Below are 12,624 nucleotides of genomic sequence, written 5' to 3'. Positions count from 1 at the left end.
TTTATTAACCCACTGTCAACCTCTCTCTTCTACACAAATAGCACACAGAAACTCTCTTCTGGTCATCTACTCCTACCAAAAATTGATTTAAAGTGTTTGCTATGTCTTAAAAAAAACCAACAAAAAAAACGAGCAAAAAGAGTAAAAATGAACAAAACCAGTTACTCCTGCCACCCATAGCAATGATGAGCTGATAAGAAAACCTCACCATATTGTCTTGTCAGGCATACCTAATAGAGATGAAGAAGTCTCTAATTAGGGCATTAATTCCACACTGCAATGCAGTTGCAATGCAAACTCCCATTTACTGACAGGTGCAATATGTGGGTGCAAATTTCTTGGCATCAGCAATCTACTCTTTTGCATTTACATTGCTAAGCAACATCATTGCATTGATTGACTTATGTACAGTGCTACACTTTCACCTCTTAGGTACAGAAAGAAAAGATTGATTCCAATTTCGGTGCCACAATTTTAAACAGATGCAGCACCAATGAATTAGGTGCACTTACTCCTAATTTACAGTCATGGAAGAAAAATAATTTTCTTGATTACCCTACTATTTAGAAAGCTCTAATTCTTCTGGAGAGAATAAAGTTACACTGGTCTGAAACTCACATGACAGTCAGGGGCACAGTTACATGTATTTTTCCACAAGAAGATGGCAGCTGTCCTCAAAGTGTAATGCGAGTTAACTAGGAAAAGGTGATTGACTGATGCTGAGGTTAATTGCTTGTTGGCATGCTAGAAAGCCTATGCTAACAAGTGCTGCTTATAACTAACAAGTGCCAATTATTTCCTTATATTCCAGTACACATTATATTATGCTAGGCGCTATACAAACATCCAGAAAGATCCAGACATCCCTACCCAGATCTGGTAAGTTAATGATTGAAGAAAACCATGCAAGTTACTGATGAAAATGGGCCAGGGCATGTGACTTATCACAAATGTACAGCTCTTCATACAAGGGTACAACACTAGAAAAACTTTGTTAAATCTATCAATGCACAAAACACATATTCATATGAAGGTAGAAATAGTTGTCTGATCATAAACTTTATTTTCTCTGTTGCTGATCAAAAGCTTACACTAATGTAGTACACACTATCAGTTAGTGTAAGCTGTTCATTATTAGAAGCCTGTGAACTCTTTAAAATATTCTAATCCTGTTTCCACACTTTTGTGGAAAAAAAAATGTATATATATATAATTGGTGATCAACTGCACATACATGCTTGACAAAACTTCCTGTTTAATAGGTGGATTGTTTTGCAAAATATTGCCTAATATTTGTATGATGCATTCACCTGGCTTGAAAAAATGCTGACAGGACTCGGATGCATATCATCATCCATTGTTAAATTGATATTAAATTCATCATTTTGTTGCTAAAGCATCAGTAAACACCAATTTTAATTGCATTAATAAAATATGACTAGGATTGTAGTGACTAATACAGATTTTCCCTATGATAATAATGTTTTAAAATAAGATTAAAAAGTAGCATCACTTCAAGGAAGAGGAGTTAATGTACCAAAAATTATTGTGCAAAGCCAACCTGCCCCCCAACTCCTCCTAGACATGTCATCTAGTGTGTATCAGTCAGAATAAAACAAGGAAAGTTGATCTGAGTAGAAAACTTACCCGTCTTTCAGGCTTTCTTTGCAAGAAATCTTACAGTGCTTGGTAAAACTGCATGCTTTGTCTGTTACTCCTTGCCTAATTTCAAACTAAACATATGTAATGGCATCACAGTGTAGTCATGAACTTGAAAGCCTTTGGAAGTGCATTAATTGTGAACGTTGGGGTTTTTAACACCTTTTTCTAACTGTTAAAATGCAGAAAGTGTCAAATATGTTGGTAAGCTGTTGAAAAAGGTAAAAAGTGCCTAAGCTGTGGTTTGATCTCTCCTACTCCTGCAGTGCAGGGAACATTTCAGCACAATGCTATCTCAAGAATTCAAAATAATGCAACAAAACTCTAACCATATGGGTTGTTAGGTAGTCCCGGGAGCTCAGCACAGGGTTGGGTGAGGTGACCATGAAAATGAAAATATTTAAGAAAATCTAAAGATATTGAAATTGTATTTGCAAATATTGTGTTGGTATTCCCAGACTGTTATAGAATAGATAGGTACATTTCTGTACCCATCAAACACTTAATAAAAGATAACTCCTCCAGGCAATTTGCAAACTATAGTTTCATCTAGATATATGTCAGTGTAAATCAGGAACCTTCAGTTCTCAGTTTTTCTAAACAAGTATGCCATAATCTTTCCTAGCCCTGTTTCCGTCAGACCCTCATAAATCTACCACATTGCTCTGTCTCCTCAGAATGCAGTCAAATTCGCAAATATTTTAAAGGGATAGTGAAATACACATATAGTAAGTCCATCATCCTAGAAGGAGTTAGTAATTTGCTTCACCTGCAGTATATATTTCATTTTAACACATCTTTAATAGACACCAACTAATCATGTTTAAAGGCTACCCCTTTATTATTGCCCTTTATCCATAAACTGCTCTTTTCACTGACCTTAATATATAAGGTGAAGATAAACAATAGTTTGAGATAAATGCTTACATATATGATTTTGATTTCAGTATAAGTAAGGTAGAACTAGTTGGGGTGGACACAATTTTCTTAATTTACAAGTGCAGTTGTGGAATATATATTTTTTTGTTCCAAGTCAACTAATACCCTCAGAAATATGGATGACCCTAAAATTCAATGCCTTTCCATTTTTTTTCTCTATCCTGTATTTTGTAAAGGAATAAAAAACATAATGACGTTTGTAATTTTAGATCTTTTAAGAACAAAGTACTATCCGAAATTTATAATATAAAAATTCTCTTTTCCTGGAATTACAGTTTTGTATTTATTGAATGCATTCACAGACTCCCTTAGGATGTGAAATGTATGGAAATATATGTGCATTACTAAGGAAAGAACTAAATTTATTCTTTCCCCACATCATGCTCTTCTTTGCAGTAGAGGTTTTTAATTCAACACAGAGCTAGAATGAGATGGAGCCAATTTCCTGGTCTATATGTGTGACAAATGTTAAAAGTGGCACAAGATTAACAAATTAGTTGATGTATATATCTTTAAAGATTTTTGACTATGTCCCAAATCAAAATGCATGCTTATTTGAAATGAAGATTTCCTTAGAGTTAGGTATTACACAGCAACCTTATGAATTCTTGTAATTTTAAGACGGAATGGTGCCACGTCAGACAACTAAAGAATAGCTACCTGAAAAAAATATCTAAGAAGGCTTTTATGGCACATCACTCTAATAATAACAACTTTTATTGCAATAAATTGTGTATTTTTAATGACAAAAATGATCTTTTGATAAGAAATTTGCTTTGAAAAAAATAACTATTTCAGTATGCAGGTATCTCTCTTAAGAATGAATATTGACACTATTAACTATCAAAATATGAAATTCTCTCGTGTTAAGCAATGTATCAGATAGAAGCTTTTTTTAAAATGAGTAGAGGGAGATCTAAAGTATAGACAAGTGTGTCATTATAGAAAGGTTTCTTTATGATGGTTTGAAATAAAAAGTAGGGAACTTGACCTTTTTAGCTGACATAGTAATCACCTATTTGATGTAATCCAGATATCTAACACCAAACAATAAAAACATCTGTGACAGCAAACCATGTAAAGCTTGTGGAATTATTTAATTTTTTTTAAAGAAAAGATAGCAACATTTAATAATCAGATAAGCCCGGATTGGTTCTTCTAACACAAAAACTTTTGTGTTTTGCAAATGTTAGATTTAAAGGGCTATAACTTAGAAGTGAAAGTTTTTTAAGTTCACGTACATATGTTTTGGAGTTACCTCATTCATTCTTCTTTTAGGACCTTGTCATAGTCCACCTGTTTTGCTTTTGCTTAAAATACATCAAAATAATAGCTTTCTTTAGAGGAAAAAAAAATATCATACATTTCTACTGACTGTATCCAAACACGATAATACACTTAAAATTGAAGAGGAGCCATATTCAGGTTGCATGTCTCAGTCACCCAATCTCCCTTTCACGTATCTGTTCATGTTGACAGACTATGTCATAATACATCAACAGAGAGATCAGCATAGAAGAACAAAAATTCATCGCCTGACAGCAAGAGGAAAACTGATTTCTACTATTAAATTAGCAAAAATATACCAATATTTCACTACCAATAAAGACACCATGGCTAAAAACATTCACCATATTATAAATTTGAATGAGCATTGGGAATTTTTTGTTTCAATAATACTTAAACACAAGAAAAAGGGAGGGGGAAGAGGGTGGACTCAAGGATGTCAACATCTTTACAAGCAAAGAATTGATTTCTGGTAAAATGTGCCATTACATTTTGAGTTTGTTACTCTTTGAAATATTAGTTCTAAATATTCATTTAATTAAAGACCACTGAGCACTGTTTTTGCAGGATTCTGTTCTGACACAGGCTTGTCCTTATGAGGTCAAGGAGATGTGTGGAAAATGCTCTGTGTAAACAGAGTGCATCAGCTTCTTTATATCTGAGAATTTTGACTCATGTAAAAAGTATTCCAGCTCCCTCGTTGCCAGATATAATTTTAATATACTATATAGAGCAGTGGTGTATTGCTAGGAATTTAACAATAGCTGGAATAAATAATGTCTTTTTGCAGCCTGGGGCAACATCTGCCACTTATGCATTAATTCTGCCCCTGTTTGAACACTCTACAACATATGCACTTCTCTTTTGTCTGTTATCCTAGAGTTGTGTTATTCCCAAATATTGACATCATCTACTTTTATCAGCACTAACTGCTCTGAAGCTTCCTAGTCTCATGCTCAGCTCTATTTCTTTCTATTGATTATCTTCCTCACTCCAGCAGGTAGCTAGCCAGCGAGGCTGTCCTGAGAAATAGCTTCCAATGACTTTATACGCACAATTTACACGGAATTGTTTAAAGAAGATATTAGCCTCAATACAAATCAGTGAACCTCATTTAGTCAATACTGCACAATTCAGCTGTTGGCACCCTGTCACATGTTAGTCTTTAAAGTCAACTACCATACCCAATCTGCACATTAGCCATAGTATTTAGTTTCATATTAAAATGAGGCTAGTTTTTCACTTTTCTTTTTGAAATCTATTCAATATATTTTCTACATCACCTCATTGAACCATATGATAGCAATATAATTCTAAGTATAAAAACGTGAGATTAAATGCTTGATTTTTGACAGTGTTCTTAAATATAATAAATTCAAAGGGAAATACTGTTAAGTTAAAATGGAGTGTTTTTCATTAAGTCCAATCAAATGGTAGACAACAAAGGATCTTTTATTTGAGAATATGAAGTGAAAATGAAAACCAGAAAACCTTTACTAAGAAAAGGTCCAGCTAAATTATGTTGGAAGGAGGTCTCCAGATTGAACCTGGGTGTTTCTTTTGCTAAGAATGAATTAAAATAAGAAGCACTATGGGAGAACAGCTTACAAAAAAGGAAAACCTGTACTTTACAAAAATGAAAACAGGGCCTAAATACAGCTCTAGAGAAAGCTCAAATATTAAAAAAAAAAAATCGCTACTGTAGCACCTAAACTATTCAAAGAAATTTGGGGGATTTTTACCCCTTTTGCATTCCACAGCAGGGTTCCAAAATCCTAGATGGACATTTACACAAAAATAATCTTTTCCTTTTAGCCTAACAGACTATGATCTAAACTATGATTTAGATTACAGATAAAAGATATACGAAAAATAAAGTATATGTGCTTATCCCTAAATCTGTAACTTGAGAAATAAGACAGCTCTTCTCTTGTTTTCAATCGGTAATAGGCACACTTGTTTTATTGTATTCAGCATATCCTTGATGTTTATATTTAAACTTCTATGTGCATCCTTCAGCAGTAGTAATAAATAGGTAATATTTCTAATTGTTGGAAGAAAAATACTTGGTTTTGGCACATTTGACAAAGAAATATTTACATCTTTCCTATAAAGTTTTGCTCTTATAAAGCATAAATTCAAAGACAACCTGCAAGGATTTGTGGCTATTATATTTTGCAGGTGGCAGAAAATATAAAGAGGTCTGGGGGTATAAAGATAAAAAAAAGATAAATAAAAAGACAACAAATAGAAATCCCCACTTCACATTATGTGGTCAATATTTTAGAAAGCGCAGAGGAAAAATGCAGAATCCTTTTTAAGTCCTGATGAGCAATCATCTGGCCTTACTGATACACAGAGGTACAAATACCGATACCTTTTGAGAGGAGGTAAAAATTGTCTGCCTAGTGAGCAACTGGGAATATTGATATCAGACAATATCTTCATCCCAAATACTGGTAATTTGAATATACAAGAGGAAATGTTTTGCATGACCTCTGCTCCCTGCTCTTTTCCCTTGAAAGCCAAGGTCTGAGCCCCAGGTAAGAGACAGATGCTGAAAGATGACCAGTCTGGCCTTCCTGATACATCTTTGTATGCACACACACTCTCTCTCACATACACACATTTATTGCAACCTGATGCTCATAGAAAAGCTTTTTCCTCCTTTTAAGTTTCTACAAGGAACATTTCAAAAACCAAAGGGCAAAAAATTAAAAAGCGGTGAGGACAGAAATAGCTGCATATTCAAGCAGCAAAAAGGCAGGTGTGGTATGAGAATTCCTAGTGTTCTTGTCTGCAGTGCTCTGCTTTGCTGTTGGAGGATTTGATGGGTACTTTTCATGGGTCTATATATGCTTATGATAAGTGTACTTGGAAAGAGAAACCTTCCAGGTACTCTTTGGCCTATTTACTTGGGTAGATCTGCTTTTTTGAGATAAAAGTTACGCTTTATTTCAGCTGCTGTCTTCCATGCATGTGCCTACACATTAAGTATTTTTTCCCACCAATTAGGTTAGTAATGACTAAAGTAGATGTAAATTCCTTTACTTATTTGTAGTATAAATTACATCTTGGTAAACCTTACAAGATATTTATATGCAATCAGTACTTAAACATGTTATAATTGTTCTACTGGAACATTTCCTCAATACTGTTAGTACTTACTTCAGTCTTGTCTTATAAGGATTGATAGATAGAACTGTAGTTGGAAAAATAGTTAATTCAAAGTTAATTTATAAAAATCTTACCCTTTTAAAGTTAATTCTGTTCTATATACTAATATGTAATAAATATTCTGGATAAGCAAGTGTACTGACAGGAAATAAGCATACAATAAACAATACATTCTGGGGAAGATGCAGCATATAGAGTAAAACAACATATGCATTACAAAAGTTTACAAAGTCAGTTTGATGTAGCTGTTTTCTTAAGGTAATAAAAATATCTTAGTAATTATTACCTGTGTCTCCTTTTATTGTGACAGGAAAAAAAACCACAAAATTTCTTACCATTCCTCATCCTTTTAAGCTCATTTTTTGAGATGCATCGATTTACTATGTGCTTAAATTAAGCTACAGTGATCACCTTTCCCATACAGTCTTAAAATGGTAACTGGGTAGAAAACAAACCTAGAAAGTAGATTAGTATTATTTAATATCCAGGAGAAAGAACAACTTTTGTACCTGAAATTAGAAAGCATTAGTAGCCCATTATTTTCTTTTTAATGCAGATAGTTTTACTTCCAGATCTCAAGATTTCTTTAGAATTTGTTCTTACTACACAGAAAAGTGCACAGGAATAATTTACAGCCAACTTTCTTTAGCCATTTATGTCTAGAATATAGTATTTAAAATATCTAATAGGGAAAAATATTGTTGTCACCCTGAAAGCATAATTATTAAAATATGATTATATTATTTATCAGTAGGCATTGCTAGTTTCTTTGCTTGATTAGGTTTTGATTAATGCTCAGAAATTTCAATTCAGACACACTTAGCCTCTGATTTTTAGACAGACGTCAGTCAGCATTAGTGTATCAATTTTTCATCAGAAAATAGAGATGCATGTTAAAACCACTTCAAAAAACATGGAGTTTCTATATGGGACCGTATTATCAATGCTAATTATATCCTTAAGATAAGCATTAACTGGGGCAAAGAGAGGAATCAAACTGTTTGCAGAGCATGTGAATCTCAACTGGACATAAAACTGCCTACTTTGCTTCCTGCTTTCCTTCTCCAGTCTCTTTAGCACCTGGAAATATTACAAAACTATTAAAGATACTTTAAATGGAGATATTCTGCTGACACGATTAGCTTGGTATTCATGTTTCAGCATACCTCTCCAGGCAGCAGTGATTGTGTGCCAGTGTTAAAAACACGTATGTAGCATGTTCTTTGTGTGTGTTTGCATGCCTGTGTGGGCAAACATTTCATCACCACTGAGTGTGAGTCAGTCACCACTGACTCTGTGTGTGTGTGTGTTTATAGCCAGGTGCTAAAAGCAAAAGTGAGGTCTGAGGGTAGAAATGAAGAGCATTTCCTTTTGGAAGAGCCCTACTTGACCAAAGTCTTGCCCTCCAGTTTGAGAGAAGGATGCGAAGGGGCACTGCAAGAAAGGTCCGACCCTGCAGCCACTGAAATCCCTCACAGTTACCAAATGTGTTTTAAAGGAAAGGTTTAGATATACAGAGCTTAGAGTCCCATGAGCTGTAATAAAGGAATCACAGCTACACAAATCAGGCTTGCTATTAAGACTACCTTTTGGGGGTTAAATTTAAGTGGCTAACCAGATGCACAATTTCACTGCAATTCTAAAGACAATTCTGAAACAATGCTCAGCTGGTGCAATATGTTATTTTGTGTTCACAAGATGAAGTGGAATTTAGATTTTAAAAAACAGTAAAGATTTTGAAGAGTTTTGAGGGAGGCCTATTTAGCTTCCACCTAATTCCAGAATGAGTCTTGGCTGTCTTCTCACTCCAACAGTCCTTGAATCAAAATTCCAAATCAGAATCTATTATTTTCTTACTCATCTTAAACAGTGTTAAGTAGAGGGAAAGGATTTTATTTACATTAAGAAACCAATCTTGCAGGAAAAGCATCCTTTAGAGGCAATAGCAATTTATATTTCTTTAAAAACCCCAAAAACTAATCAAACAAAAAACCTCCAAACAAACCAGCTTTCATTTTTCAGCATTACTTAACACCTTTACTTACATTAGATTTCACTGTATTTCAGAAACACACAAGAACAGATCACAACTTGCAGTACCAGTGTTCCTTCTCTCCCTTTCTCTCTCTCCCCCTCTCACCTACACCATTTTGATTTTAAATTTGCTGAAGCCCATTCAATTTATAAATAACCTTAAACCGTTGAACTGTTCACTAGTTTATTTGAACAGGAGACAGTGTTATTGAAACAAATCTAGTTAACAAGGTAATTAGCTTTTGTAATATTCCTCAGAAGGCTGGAAACCAGCAGTTCATCACAGCACTGTACAAATAGCAGTATGCAATGTTAAGCGTCTGCTTACAGGGGCTTCTATCAAAACTCACTGGTCACATTACCAACAAAAAGGTATCCAAGGGCCACCAGAACTGATTTATTCACTTGAAGTGGAAGGATGAAAATATTTTCCAATAGTAACCTACTGTAAAAGCATAGGTTACTTCTGGTGTTGAAAAGATGGGGCTAGAACCACAAAAATCCTTTTTCTTGCTTCCACAAAAGGCTTTGGGCCTAATTATTTTTAAGTATAATCCAGCCAACATCTTCTCATGCTTAGCTGCACTGAGTGACACTATTTGTGATGCCCAGTCTGCTGAAACTGAGCAGGTTGCTGTCAGTTTAAAAATGACTATAATAAAAGTGACCATGAAGATGGATCTTGTGATTTTGCGTTTCTAATCAGTCATCTGTGAAGAACACTTTTGCTTTGATTCAGCAGACTGGTGACAGCCATGATTGATAGTGCATGAGGATGAAAAAAGGTTATTAACTGTCTTCCTATTAAACTCAATGTATTACCCCTCTAGGTGCATCTCATACTTTAACTTAAAGTACTTACTCAGGTAAGGTCAAAAATGAACTCCATAAACACAGTATCCATCCTGTTGTAGATGAACCAGGGGCTCTAATGCTAAATTTTGAATGTTCAGCACTAAAGCATATCTGAATCCTGACACCTTAATTACTGTGCCAAAACCAAACACTGAGCAGACCTTCGTATGCTTCTAAATATGTAACTATACACAAGGTATTTTTGTGTGATACAGGAACAGATCAGTGATTCCGTGTGTTGGTGAATACACACAGACAAATATGTTTTACGTGCTATAATAGTCTCAAAATAAAAGTTTAAATAGTGTTATGTTAATGAAAAAATATGTAGAAAAGAGATAAGAAGTGTCTGAGGGGTTCAGGTATGAATCGTACGCAGAAAACAGAATTTTACCTGCTCGTAGTTAACTCCATTGTTAACTTGATCAAGTGTGATTTAATAATTTATGAAGGCTTCCTATTAAAAGAAAATAAAAATATTTTACTGTAAATATAAAAGCATCTATTTGTTGCCTTACAATAGGTTTTAGTCTTAGTTTTTATTTCCTTTTTACTGATGACAATACTCACAATTATCTACTGAAAAAAAACAAAGGAAAATGGCACATATATTAATTTTAAAAATAATTATTTGGTGGAAATACTGATTCCTAGGGTGCTTCTAATTTCTCAGGATGTCTCTGTGAAGAGATAATTTTAAAGGAGTTTAAGGAGAAAAAGAGTGAAATCCTTCTCTTGTGTTCATTTTAGTTCCTCCTAACATTAGAAATTAATTGAAAGGGGAAAGTTGTGTACATTGTGTATGCAGGTTAGCACCTTCTTAGATTCACAAGTTTATTTTAGGAATTGGGAGTTTTACAAACACTTCTTCGTAATCAGTAGCATTTTAAATTTTTTTATTTACTTTATGAATAAATTTCAGATGCTCTTTAAATTTGTTTATGCATAACTTATATTAGAAACATTTTCTTGTAAAAATAAGTAGAAATACAGATCAAAAATCCTGTGATTTTAACGACAGTATGCACACTCTTATCTGAAGGAATGTACAGACACACTTGTTTAAAATAAGCTCTTTCCACATAGTACATATGATCTCCCTGCAAAATACATTATTCTGTATTTATCTTTCAGAATATTAAAACATACTTTTAAATTTAGTTTTATAACAGTCCTTCATTTCCTCTTTTACATTACATCAAGAATATTTTTTGCACTCATTAACATCATTCCAGCGGGAAGCAAGAATATTATACCAAGCTAGATCCTTTTGGGGAAAGAAGGAAAAAGTATCTCTCCATTCTGACTATTCTATAATGTACTGTCATGCACAAAGTCTGCAGCCTAAGTAAATATTTTAATCTTTTCAAGGTGGTATTGAATTTCAGTTGTCCCTGTTATTTTTAAACAATATTTAAAAAAACATTCGCAGTTGGTTAAAATCCAGAAAAAATATAACCTACCTAATATGATGATGCTATCTCATGAAAAAAATTATTAAACAATTCTCTGTAACATCTTTATTTCTGGAAAATGTGTTCCTTTCAGGTGTGGACTTGGGAATACGCACCAATTTTGCCTTCAGTAACATTTCTGCTTTATAATAAATTGCAATCCTGTTGTAGCCCCGTGTGGATTTACAACTGGCAGGCTTTCTCTCTGACAATTTGGGGTCACTGTGGATATAGGTGAGCAATAATTTCAGAGGTGATGGAGATATTGACAGAATTTAAGAGTCCAAGTTCCCAGGCAAATATTTGTAAAATGTACACTCCTACATTGGGTTTTAATTAATAAGACTTCTGGATTATATTGTTTGCCTGGTTTGTGCATTGTATTTTCTCTGAAACTGTAAAAAATAGTAATTTCCATTTGTGCCTCTGTCAGTACTATGAAACATTTAATGTAAAAGCTATCATTCCTCCCTCAAGCACATTTAAGTAAAGAAGAAAGTTAAAGCTACCAGAGGCTTAGCTAAAAAACATATAGCATGCTTTTAGAAAATCAGAAATATATGACAACATTTGTTTTGGGTAACCTTATGGAGGCCTGGAATAGCAAAATCATTTTATCAGATATCACACCAAACAGAGGCCCTGATGGTAGTGAGAGTTTCTAACAACAAGACAGACCTATGTTTTACTCACTCGAGAGGGGACAGCCGGATCAAGCCCCCTCTGTTCACTTCATGTGTGTAACCTAAAGACAAGAAGTAAGTCTAAGCATAACTCCAGCCATGTGTAAAACAGCGAAAACCTTTCAGTCAGTATGGAAGAAATTAATGAATTAGAATTATTCCTCCGGCTTCTTTAAAAGAATTGTCACAAGAACTAAACAGAAGATCCCAATTAATGAAACAAAGGAAAGTTTAGGGCCATTTAACCTGGAACAATCATTTCCTCTGGTTAAGGTTTATATAAAACCCAGAGCAGGCCTGAAATGTCAACTCTAGTGGTACCCTTTGAAATCCTGTTTTATTCCAGCACTCACTACACATACGAAAGCAAATCCTTAAACTGCAGGCTAAGTGCATGTGGCCCAACCAGGACCATACAAAGGCGACACACGTACCATGTGTCACAGCCAGCAGCACATGAGTGACTTCGCCAGGGGGGATCCCTCATCTAGATCCCGCTCCAGACAATCAGGACACAGCAAGGGAAAAGGGATAAA

At 34.3% G+C, this 12,624-nt stretch overlaps 1 long non-coding RNA gene across 1 annotated transcript in view; it reads right to left on the bottom strand.

Moving 5' to 3' along the window:
• The window catches only part of LOC115948534, a 17,305-nt gene that overhangs the window by 3,431 nt on the left and 1,250 nt on the right, over positions 1-12,624 (bottom strand). Inside the window, exons 2-3 of the long non-coding RNA XR_004082352.1 lie at positions 12,099-12,150; positions 10,346-10,408 (exon numbers count right to left, since the gene is read on the bottom strand). This is a non-coding gene — a long non-coding RNA (uncharacterized LOC115948534). The remainder of the gene's footprint in view (positions 1-10,345; positions 10,409-12,098; positions 12,151-12,624) is intronic.

Source organism: Geospiza fortis, unplaced genomic scaffold (genome assembly GCF_000277835.1).
Source record: "Geospiza fortis unplaced genomic scaffold, GeoFor_1.0 scaffold25, whole genome shotgun sequence".
NCBI lineage: Eukaryota > Metazoa > Chordata > Aves > Passeriformes > Thraupidae > Geospiza > Geospiza fortis.
The sequence above is the reverse complement of the archived record's forward strand: the minus strand, read 5'-3'. Positions and strand labels throughout refer to the sequence as shown.